Source organism: Vigna unguiculata, chromosome 4 (assembly GCF_037176805.1).
Source record: "Vigna unguiculata cultivar grain cowpea cultivar isolate G323 ecotype 2 chromosome 4, ASM3717680v1, whole genome shotgun sequence".
NCBI classification, from domain to species: Eukaryota; Viridiplantae; Streptophyta; class Magnoliopsida; order Fabales; family Fabaceae; genus Vigna; species Vigna unguiculata.
Genome location: NC_140795.1, coordinates 9,135,339 through 9,147,930, shown reverse-complemented (window position 1 = coordinate 9,147,930; position 12,592 = coordinate 9,135,339). Strand labels below are relative to the sequence as shown.

At 32.5% G+C, this 12,592-nt stretch overlaps 1 non-coding gene and 1 pseudogene across 2 annotated transcripts; one reads left to right on the top strand and one right to left on the bottom strand.

Annotated features, from left to right (window-relative positions):
* Positions 1-2,017: 2,017 nt before the first annotated feature.
* Positions 2,018-5,941, bottom strand: LOC114180458 (serine/threonine-protein kinase Nek5-like; annotated as a pseudogene). The gene is made up of 11 exons (XR_014994220.1): positions 5,847-5,941; positions 5,671-5,737; positions 5,480-5,545; positions 5,355-5,401; positions 5,226-5,271; positions 5,058-5,138; positions 3,129-3,234; positions 3,003-3,052; positions 2,837-2,910; positions 2,716-2,767; positions 2,018-2,625 (listed from the first exon to the last, which is right to left on the bottom strand). The product of XR_014994220.1 is annotated as a serine/threonine-protein kinase Nek5-like (transcript).
* On the top strand, positions 4,189-4,270 carry TRNAS-GCU (transfer RNA serine (anticodon GCU)). The gene has a single exon. It is a non-coding gene; the product is annotated as a tRNA-Ser (tRNA).
* Positions 5,942-12,592: the final 6,651 nt, after the last annotated feature.

Here is a 12,592-nt window from a genome sequence, read left to right as displayed (position 1 = left end):
AACAAATTAGGAAACAAATTTATCTCCGAGTACTCTAAGTTTTTGACATAAAAATTTATTTTCTAAGGTAGTTCTAACTTAAAAAATAAACTTGTGTGTTCTATTTTAATGGCTAAAAACTTTTGAGTAGTACAAATACACTTTTTTTAGATGTTCTGTAGTAAAATTCTAATAATAGAACACCATTAAATTAAAAAAAAAATTAAAAATTGTTTTTAAATTAATTATAATTTCTTATAATATTGTTGGCTTTTATATTATATTTATTCACAACAAATTTATATTTTTTGAGATTTTTTTATGATAGCGAAATCCAGAAGAAAAACTTATGAGGAATTAAGCAAATACTTTATTCATAAATTTAAATGATACCACATTCACATTACATTCAATATCTTTCGTACCCAATTCAAATATTGTGTTATAAAAAAAAATAGTATTAACTATATTTCTCGCTTGTGTTATTTCTTACCTATACGTGGAAATTTCAAAATATTAACATGTTTTTTTATCTTGGTCTTTCTTAAATTAAATTGTGTCCACCTATATATTACAAAAAATAACTTAAAAAAATAGGTTAGATAATTATATTAATTATATTGACATAAACTATGAGATTACTTCGATGATCACAACATTTTTCTTATGCATTACACAAACTTTTTCAGATTCATTAGGATCTCGAAAAAAAAAAAATCTCAACATAACGGGGAAGAGGACACCCCCACTATCCAATAACTCATGCACATAATTGATGATCGTTAGGAACAAAGCAATAAAGAAAAGAATAAAGGAGAGAAAAATAGACACAAAAAATTTAATGTGGTTCGGCATACAATGTGTATGTCTATGTCCACGACTATACTAGGAAGTATTTTTATTTCTGGTGTATCTCAAGCTTTACATAGGGTCTCTTATATAGTAAAATAGAGAACCACATCTCACAATTCTAAGTGATGTGAGACTAAATCAAACACCATAATACTAACAATTCTCTCACTTGGGGTTTGATTTACATTACCACCTAGTGTAGTGCCTTCATCATCAATTTTCTTGAAGGCCAGTTGAGGCAATGCAAAGTCTCAACTTAGTTGTTGTGACAGTCTTAGTCAACATATCAGCTGAATTTTCTGCACCTGGAATCTTCAACAAAAACAAGTTTCCATCATTTATCAAGTTTTTGATAAAATGATACCTCAATTCAATGTGCTTGCCTTTGGATTGAAGAATTGGATTTTTACCAAGACAAATAGCACTTTGATTGCCACTGAACAACGGAGAGTCATCTTGTTGTTTTTCTAATTCTTTTAGAAGGTTTTTCAACCATATCATCTCCTTCGTTGCTTCTGAGATAGCTACATACTCAACTTTAATGGTTGAAAGGGAGACTCTTCCTTGAAGTTTGGACTTCCAATTGATAGTTGTACCACCTAATGTAAAAATGTAACCTGTTGTGCTCTTTCTACCATCCAAATCACCTCCTGAATCTGCATCAAAAAACCTCTGTAAAGTGAAATTACTTCTTCTAAAAGACAAATGCATCTTTGAAGTGCCCTTCAAATATCTCAATATCCACTTCCACTACAAAAAAAAAAGCTAAATTGCGGAGGTTTTAATTTTGTTTAGCAGGGGTTTTTACCCTCCACAAAATATTTTGCAGGGGTTTTTCAAATCTCCACATATAGGTTCCCCACAAGTTATTTGTGGAGGTTTTCTACAACCCCTGATACCAGGTTTATATTGTGGAAGTTTTTTAATGGAGGGTTATAACCTCTCCTATTCATGACTGTTATTTTGTGGAGGTTTAAAACCTCCTTTTTTGTGAGGGTTAATACCCTCCTCAATTTGAGGATTATAAAACTTGTTTCGTTTGTATTATTTAATTTGTGAATTTATTACTATATTTTTCTTGCATTATTCAAATCTCATAAAAAACAATATTTTGTTTGTAATCAGAATTTCCTACTATACTTGACAATGTATGTCACAATTTGAGGTACTTATATTTTTATATCAACAATATTTTTTTGTAAACTTCAATCAAATACTTCAACCAAAGTGCTCAAATATATATCATTAGAACTTTTGATTCTCAAAATCAACATATTAACATAAAAGCAATTTAAATTGAAACAATTACAACTTAATCCATACTTACTCAAAGTTCATAATACACTAAAATAGTTTCATCCGAAAAAACATCATCATCACCTTAAATGTTGCTACCACCAGATGATCCTCTTGTACCTATAGAAGACTCAGACTCATTTGCATCATTGGTTTGCTGAAATTATAAAAGATAAATATTAGCTGCAAGAAGGACGTCAACCTCAAATCATGAAATCAACATGCATATACTAAAATAGTTTATTACTAGATCATTGACCTGCACAAAAATCATGATTATTTGGTATTGATGATTAACTCACACCGATATAGTATAATTCTTGTATCAAAAATCACATCACAAATAAGTACCAAGATAATTAGTTTCCAAAGGCTGAGCATTTTCAAATGCATATTTTTCCGAGGATAGTTGACAGTAGAAATTGAAGGAGGACTAAAAGCTAGACGGTATTGATCCACATAAGGCTGTAAATAAGGGTGCTTTAACACCTCATATGCCTGAGAAAATATGAAGTGAGAATATTTAGGGGAAGCAGTGACAAAACCATTTCCACATTGGAAATAAATTTGTTCTCAAGAGAATCTTACTGTTGGTCGATGTTCGGGATTTTTTCTTAGCATGCCCTTTATCAGTGTTTTCCTGAGGTAACAATAGTCAACATTAGTAACAACAAAATATTGATATTAACACAAGTAGAAAGAAACTTACAAGGAAGGGGAATAACATGGAGGCAAAGGGCCAATGGAAGAACAGTTTATCTTGCTTATCAACCCTGCCATATCCTGAAACATGAGGGTATTGCATTAAATGATCTCACTCAAGCTACATCCTACCAATATATAATTTAAGGCAAAAAAATCAGAAGAAAACTTACAAAAGCTTTAAAAGCAGGGCGATGAGCAGCCATCTCGTATATACAACACCCTAGACAAAACGAAAGCATTTTAGCTCCAGAAAAACCAAATCTTCAAGTATTAGACACTTGTTGTAAAATACATACCTAGTGACCAAATATCATATTTGAATCCTTACGGTATATCAGCAAGCAGTTCAGAACACATGTAATTTGGAGTTCCTACCACCTGCATAGAAACATTTTCTGGTGACTATGCATTTGTATATAAACGTAACGTTAATCATATAGATTAAATAATTGATACCAATATCATATTTTATACCTCTAGAAGTAAAAGATCATTAAAATGTCCACACAAAAGATGAGAAACAATAAACAAGTTTACTGAATCAACCCAAATTCTAGAAAAATATGTTGTCCTTTTTATCTATCAAATTTCCTGCAAGCAGCTAATTCAATTTGCCCAAACAACACTCAATTCCTATTTGTACTCTTTTCTTTATCCAAAAATGTAGTTTATAAAGGAGTTGGCAAATGTGGAAGAGCATGGGACTGAAAATATATGTTTTGCATGAAGCAAATACTAATACATTATTGTCCCACTTTTTTTATAGAAATAAACTTAACAGCAGGATATTTTTAACTAAACATAGTTGAGATGATATTACTACTCCTTGGTTTGGCCAATGGAGGAAAAACCCAGTAGCAATGACATCAATGAATAACCAGAGCAAAATACAATAACACTGAAGTAGGCAATTAAATTTCAACAAAAAGTGATTAATTAAGAAGGGACGTTGTCAAAGTATCAAAATAGGACAGTCTAAGGGGGATTTGGTGTCTGCATACTTTAATATAGTGTTTTTTGGAAGTTAAACTAAAAAACCTGTCTTTCAAAGCCCCTAACCCACACTTACTGCAATAGTAATCTGATAAAAAAAACAGACAATAAGCAATTTGATTTATGACAGAGAGAAGAAGATTGATAACAAAAAATATCACTCAAGAAGATGAACTATGATCCAAACCTGCAACCAAGCTATAAACAACCTTGTTTCAAAGATTAAACAGAAAAAAAGTACATGTCGAATGAAATTCACATAAAGAATCATCTGAATTTGTGAATGCTTACCAAAACACATATAACAAATAAACACCTCCTTCAGCAAAACGACAAAATCTTTAACACTAAAGCCTCAACAAAGTCGCTTTGGCCGAGTGGTTAAGGCGTGTGCCTGCTAAGTACATGGGGTTTCCCCGCGAGAGTTCGAATCTCTCAGGCGACGTCAAAATTTTTAATATTGTTACGCTTTGTCTTTTTTGACAAGAAAAAAAACAGAGGCAAAACATTACCAGCTAATTCTCTTAAAATGCATGGTTCTCCACCACCTTGTTTCAATGACTCAGGGTTAGAGAACATATCCTCAAAAAGTAGCTGTTGCTGGGGATTGAACTCGGGTCACCTGTGTGACAGGCAGGAATACTCACCACTATACTACAACGACCAAGTACTTAATCTTAATTAAATCGGTCTATAGGAAAATTGAATCTTAATTCAAAATTGAATTTGAGCCATTAAATCTGTACGGAAAAAAATCTCAGTCATTGGATTAAACAGAATGGTGCGAAAATAGTTTACCAACGCTAAGAACTTGCTCCTGTCATAAAGAGAAGATTTTTTTTCTCAACAAAACTTAAGAAAAGTAACAAAGGAATGATAAATGTTTGCGTTAAAGAATAAGACACTTACAATGGATGGTGTTTTCTTAGACTGAATTTCAGCCATGCAATTTCACTGTTATGCAATGTCTTTCTTTTTAGAACTGTTTGAAGTGAACACTTGACGATCCTTGATCGGTAATTTTTCTTCTCGTCAGAATGTTAAGCCAGCTAACCCTTAAATCATCATATGACATATATTTCTGGAACTGCACGTACAGATACAGCACCTCAGCTAAATTATTAACTATAAAATCTTATAATCTGCTTTAAAAGATAGAAATAGACCTAATACATTTTAAATCAAGGACAAGAATCATATACCAATAGTTTGTTTCATATATAAGTGTATACCTTCAGGTCACGATGCAAAACAAAATTTGAATGCAGGTATTCCACTGCTAACAGTAATTGCGTGAACCATTTGTAGAGTTTCTGAGAAATTTCGACAACATTCAATGTAAGATCGGAAAAGAATACATGCATAAACAAACGCAAGTGTGGGATAAGATTCAAGGATACCTCCTTAGGAAAGTAAGCACCATTTAATTTTTTCATCGATTCAGCCCTCTCCCATATTTGAAGAGAAAATAAGCATAAACTATCAAATAAACTTTAAGATATTGAGCATGGGTAGTATCATATGCTCACATGTCTCCACCTTCACAATATCCAGTGACAATGCAGACATAGCAACCCTGCAATAGAAATAGAATGTGTTTAGCAAAGAAATTAAGATTGTGAATACATTATATAGAAACTTAAAGGTCTTTCACCTTCTCAACCCATACCTCCTTGAATTCCATAATATAAGGATGCTGGATTCGAGCAATAAGAGCCATCTACAATTCTCAACAAGCAACAACAGTCAAATCTCTTCCCAAAAAAAAATCAGATTGCAGGTATATGAACTATGATTATGTGAAGCAAATCAACAAATAGGAAACACACAAAAAACCAAACTCACTTCTTGATGAGCAGATCTTCTTCATCGTTCAGTCTATCTTGCTAGCCTGATTTTTTTCAACACATATCTACAACCCAATAAAACGAAGCTTCAGTCATGAAACTTAGTATGAACCTACCCAATACCCATCAACGAATATCTCAAGAATAGAAACACATGAAAGTTGTGACTATTACTTCTTCTCAGCCTTGTGGTGAACAAGAATAGCAACTCCAAATGCTCCTCGCCCGATCTGCTCCATGATCTCATATTGATCCATCTGAGACTCCATTGTTCTCGATCCACCAAAACTCAATTCCTCAAACCCCAAAAAAACACATATATAATAAAGAAAACCAACAAAAACCGATAACTAGCGACCAATCTCACGCGACATCATTCCTCACTTTCCACATGAAATCATTTCCAAAGCCTCAAATACTCATGTTGTCCTAGCCACTGTTCTTCTCCACCCAGTGTTGCAATAAACTTGCTCTACATTGCAATAAACTCTTTTGTGTGAAAACGCGAGACGAAATTGTTCAAAGAGATAGATGAGAGCGAAACCGAAAATGAAACAGAGGGGTAAATGAAAACTTTAATATTTAACGTAATAAAATTTGTATTATAATTTGCTGAGGTCTTAAACCTCTGTACAAAAATATTAAAACCCCTGTTATTATTGTCATTTTAGATAACTTACAATATTATCGTAAACTATATTAATTTGCGGAGGATATTTAAAACCTCCCCAAGATACCCTCCATTAAAGATAAATTTATTTGTAGTGTTCACGCCTTCCCAATGCTCCTTTCCGAGATTTGATAGAAACCAGCTCACAACTCCCATTGCATGTGCTATGTCAGGTCTAGTGCAAACCATAACATACATCAAGCTCCCTACTGTAGACACATATGGCATTTTAGACATGTGACTTTCTTCTTCCTCTGTCTGAGAAGATTGCCTTTTTGAGAACTTTAAGTGAATTCCCAAAGGTGTATTCCTGGTTTTAGCATTTCCAACATTAAACCTGCTAGGCAATTTTTCTATATATTTTTTATGAGATAAGTTCAGAATACCTTTAGATCTATCCCTAGAGATTCTCATACCAAGAATTTGCTTGGCTGGACTAAGATCCTTCATTTCAAAATTTTCTAACAATTGTTTCTTCAATCTGTCATATTAGCACCAACAATCAACATGTCGTCAACATACAAAGCAAGAATGATATAGCTGCCAACATATTTCTTAACGTAACAACAATGATCTTCTTCACATTTGTGAAATCCTGAGTTTCTCATAAACTCATTAAACTTCTTGTACCACTGTCTTGGTGCTTGTTTCAATCCATACAAACTTTTATGAAGCTTGCATACAAGATTCTCTTTGCCTTGTACTTCAAAACCTTTTGGTTGTGCCATAAAGATTTCTTCCTTAAGATCCCCATGTAGGAATGCATTTTTCACATCTAACTACTCCAGATGAAGATTTTCTGCAACTACTATACTCAAGATAACTTTGATGGTAGTCATCTTGACAACAAGAGAGAAAATTTTTGTGAAGTCAATTCCCTGTCTCTGTTGGAACCCTTTTACTACAAGTCTAACCTTATATCGTTTGTTGCCATCTGGTTCTTCTTTTAACCGATAGACCCACTTGTTTTGCAAAATCTTATTTCCTTCTAGTAGCTTGGTTAAAGACCATCTTTTATTCTTCTGAAGAGACTTTATCTCATCTTCCATTGCTAGCTCCTACTTAATAGATTCATCTCCCTGCATAGCCTTAGTAAAATGCTTTGGCTCACAAGCATCAGTCAACAACAAGTAATGCAATGGAGGAGAATACTTTTGTGATGCTAAAATTGTTCTGCTATATCTTTTAACCAGTATTTCAGGAGTTATTGACTCTACTATTTGTTTAGGTTCTGACCCAGACTCTGACTCAGGCTCTACTTTTGTATTTTGCCTTTTGTTGAGTACATCACTTTTTGAAATTTCTTCTAATCTGCTCTGGCTATTTATTTGCATTTGCAAAGTCTGCATTTTTTTCTTTATAGAACACATTTTCATTAAAAGTAACATTTCTACTTCTAATAATTTTCGTGTTTTGGTCATCCAAAACCTTTAGCCATACATGTCAGATCTATAACCAATGAAATAACATCGCTTTGCCTTAGGGTCCAATTTATCTTTATTATTAGAGTTCAACACAATATATGAAGCACAACAAAAAACTTTCAGATGTGAAAGACTTACCTTATTTCCAGACCATACTTCTTCATGTAACTAATAGTCTAAAGGAACAGATGGTCCTCTGTTTATGAGATAGGTTGTTGTGCTTATTGCGTCTGCCCAAAATACCTTGGGTAATCCTAACTGAATTCTCATACATCTTGCTCTCTCATTCAAGGTTCTATTCATTCTTTATGCCACACTGTTTTATTCTGGTGTTCCTGGAATCATCTTGATCATCTTGATCTCGTTCTTTGTACAAAAATCCTTAAATTGACTACTGTCATATTCTCCACCATTATCAGACTTCAAACATTTAATCTTTAAACTTGTTTGACTCTCAACCTCCTTTTTCCACCTTTTAAACATAGAAAATACATCAGATTTATTTTTAAGAAAATAAACCCATACCTTTCTCGTAGAGTCATCAATGAAGGTTACATAATACTATGAACCTCCAAGGGATTTCATTGGAGATGGCCCCCAAACATCTATATGCACTAGTTCTAGTCTTTCAACTTTAAACGACTTGCTTGTTTTAGGAAAGCTAACCTTTTTCTACTTTCCAAAGATATAATGTTTGCAAGGTCCAACGTCAACATGCTTCAAGTTAGGTATTTTACCTTTTGAGACCATGAGCTTCATTCATTTCTCACTCATATGCCTAAGCCTCTAATGCCACAAAGACGAAATTTTGCCAAATTCTACAACTAATATCATATCCTCATCTGCAATCATGTAAAGAGATCCTTGCTTCTTTCCACGAGCAACAACAAGATTATCTTTCATTACCTTCCAATGTCCATCTCCAAAGGTGGTGTAAGGCCCTTCATCATCCAACTGTCCTAGATATTAAGTTTCTCTTTAAGGCAGGAATATGTCTAACATTATTCAAAGTCCATACACTTCCATTAAAGGTTCTGATGTTAATATCACCTATTTCTATAATATTAAGAGATTTTACATTTGCAAGGTAGACCTTCCCAAACTTTCTTGTAACATAGTTATATAATAGTTCTAAGGAAGGTGTAATATGAAATGACGCACCTAAGTCCATAATCCATGAGTCAATAGAACTATATAGACTACATAATAGTGCATCTTCAATTTCATCAGATGTTGCATTTGCTTATTGATCATCATCTTGCTTCTTCTTGTTGTTGTGCTTCCTTAGAGCCCTACATTGATTTGTAAAGTGACCCCTTTTTTGACAATTCCAACAAGTGATATCATTCTAAAATTTTGGTTGTGATCTCCCACTAGACTTTGATCTTTCTTAGCCTTGATTACGACCTTTCTGGTTGTTTCTTCCTTTAGTTTCAGTACTCAATGATGAACCAGAACAAGAACTGGAAGATTCACCTGAACTTTTCCTACGAACATTTTCGCTTAAGATCAAGTCACGGATGTTATCAAGCTTCAACTTGCTATTACTTGCAGAATTACTAACTGCAATAACAGTTGCATTCAACCTTTCCAGAAGAGATGAAATTAATGCTTTCACCTCATCATCACATGTTATCTGCACTGATGTCAACTGCGCAATAATTCTATTAAATTCACTAATATGATTTGTAATCGAGTTACCTTCACCAGTTTTTAGGTTGATTAGCCTACGAATCAAATACACTTTATTGGCTGCAAATGGCTTCTCATACATATTTGACAATGCCTTCATCAAATCTATGGTTGTGTTCTTGTTCATGATGTTGAACACAACATTCTTGGCTAATGTCAACCGGAACACACTGAGTGTCCACCGATCTAAAACTTCCCATTCTAGCTACACCATGTCGGTTGGCTTCTGCCCTGTTAAGGGTAGATACAACTTCTTCTGATACAGGTAGTCATCTATCTGCATCTTCCAGAACCCGAAGTCACTGCTATCAAACTTTTCAATCTTCACCGTCCCTTCTTCTAATGCCATTGCTCTTGTTGCTTTTAACAAAAGCTCCTGTTGCCTTTGACAAAAGCTCCTGCTGCTTTTGATGAAAGCTCCTGCTGCTTTTGACCAAAGCTCCCACTACTTCTCTAAACTGAGATTCCCAAGAAGAAAAAGAAACAAAATCTTTTGTGATGTGGAAGATCAGACAATGCTGCAACCACAAAGCATACTAGGAAAAATGGCTCTTGATACCAATTTTTAGGAACAAGGAAATAAAGGAAAGAATAAATGAGAGAAAAATAGACACGAAGAATTTAACGTGGTTCGGCGTACAATGTGTATGTCTACGTCCACGACTACACTAGGAAGTATTTTTATTTTTGGTATATCTCAAGCTTTACATAGGGTCTCTTATATAGTAAAATAGAGAATCGCATCTTACAATTCTAAGCGATGTGGGACTAAATCAACCACCATAATACTAACAATGATATGAGATAGTAGACAAAGGAAGCTCAATGTAGTTATATAGAACAAATGAAGAATTAGGGTAGGCTATCCAACACAAAATGTTTGACGGACAATGATAGTGGTTTGAACCCTTTTATGGTTAGTGCAATTTCTACCATTTTTTGGTAGAGGACATGAATGAACCAATTTTGATTCATTACATAGGATCCAATGGCTCTTTTGTGAACATTCAAAGTGTGGATCTTCATTAGTGGGGCAAATGACGAAGTTCCTACAAAATGTTTGCATACATGTTGGTTTGCACAACTTTGGAATGGTTAATCAATCTTCCTAATTAATGACTCTCGCTAGAATCGTTGAACAGACTATTCGCATCTCAACAAAATCAAGAGGGAATGAATTTGTTTCTTAATAAAAATTGTGTTCTAAAGTTTTCCCTTAAAAAATTATTGTTCAATTAAATATTTTCTCTTATTTTAATAACTTTAGTAAAATAAAGAGAATAGGGAAGAGAAAATTACACAAGTTATTTTATACTAGTTTGGACCAAAACACCATACGTCTAGTTACTAATATCTCTAAAGAAGGATTAATTAAAACACTAAAAATTAAACCAAACTTACAAAAGATGACAGACACCACTAATAATCGACTATTTAATGCAATAATCAATTATCAAATAATTTTTCTTCTAAAATCATATTTTTGTTATGATAATCAGTTACCAGCAAGTGATAATCAATTATCATAGAACTCTTATGTGTTAACACCCAATTTCGTCCGGCTAAATAAATAATAATAACTTGTTTTTTTTTTTTAAAAGTAAATAAGTTTTTTTTCTTGGGTTTTTTCTTTGTCTAAATAATAATAATAGGATAATAATAATAAGAATAAATAAATAAATAAAAAGAAAAAAGAGAGACTGTTTTAATCTTTTATGTATTTTATTTTAAGGTTTTATTTCTATTTTAGCCCAAAATACTCTATACACCCACACCATTTTTTCTTGCAACTAACAACAGCCCAAAATTTAATTTTCTCAACCCCCACTCTATGCTTTGTCGTTTCTGTTCCAGATCAAGAAGTTAGTCTAATAATTAGAAACAAAATCTATTCTAATATTTAGAATCATTTACTCTGATTTTGTGCTATGATTTTATCACACCGTTTTTCCAGATAAAGAAAGTAGTAATATGATTCAAAGCAATATCTCTTTTACTAATTAGAATCAATTTTGCTAATCACGTTTGATTTTGTGCTCTATTTTTTTTCTTCTGTGATTTGATTCCCATAATGTGATAATATTAAGACCAGTTCTTGTCTTTTAAATTTCTTTGTAATCAAGACTGACTTTATTACGAGATTACATTAGATTTATAATGTTGTGTATATAAACCCGTTAAGCAAAAGAATAAAAAAAATTCTCTCAGAATTCTGGAGACCTCTCTCAACCTGAGCACACAAATTCCTTTAACCCTCGCATATAAAAAACCCACTCACCTTCGATCGCCAACCCCCACGTGCTTCTTGGTGTTCCAACACAACTATTGTAAATCCGATCTCCCATTCAGGTTCACAAAAATTAATTTTTGTTGTGTTATGCAATCTTTCTTGAGATTTGGTTATGATTTTGGTTGAATTTGATGTTTTTACGATTTCTTTTTGATATGGAAAAAACATTATTGTCATGCATTTTTGGGTTCATTAGTTTTATAATTAATGTTTGTTGATTGCATTGGGTTGTGAATGTTATTGCATGAATAAGTGAGAGATATCATGTTTTAACATTGTATGAATATGTTGTGCTATTTTTTCATATTAAGTGTTTTAAAAAAATTTATAATAAAATAATATGTTTAATCCTAAACAGTATTTCCTAATATTTTATTTATTTATTTATTTTCCTAATGTTTTCATAAATTATGGATATATAATAGTCACGTTTTTTGGGTATCATGTCTTATTTCGGAAGCTTTTCTTTAAAGGAAGTAATAACAAATAAATAATTTAAATACCCTTCTAACTTTTAAAATGTATAAGTGCTCGTGTGACCGCTCGCGTCGTTTTAGTACTTAATGTCTTCGCTCTTCTATAAGATTACTAAAAAAAATACAAAATTTTTCAAATATTAAAAAAGAGTGATATCAACATCTTCAAACAAATTGTTTTTTTCAAAATTTTTTTTTATAAAGAACTACGTGACCCTGATTCTCCATTATGAATGGAGATACGTAGGAGCATGGAGTAATCTTTGTCGGGCCCAAAAAACAAAAATCTTTTTTTTTCTTTGTTTTTCTTTGTCATCTTTTATTTATTTATTTTTATTTTTATTTATTTATTTTATTTATTTATTTTT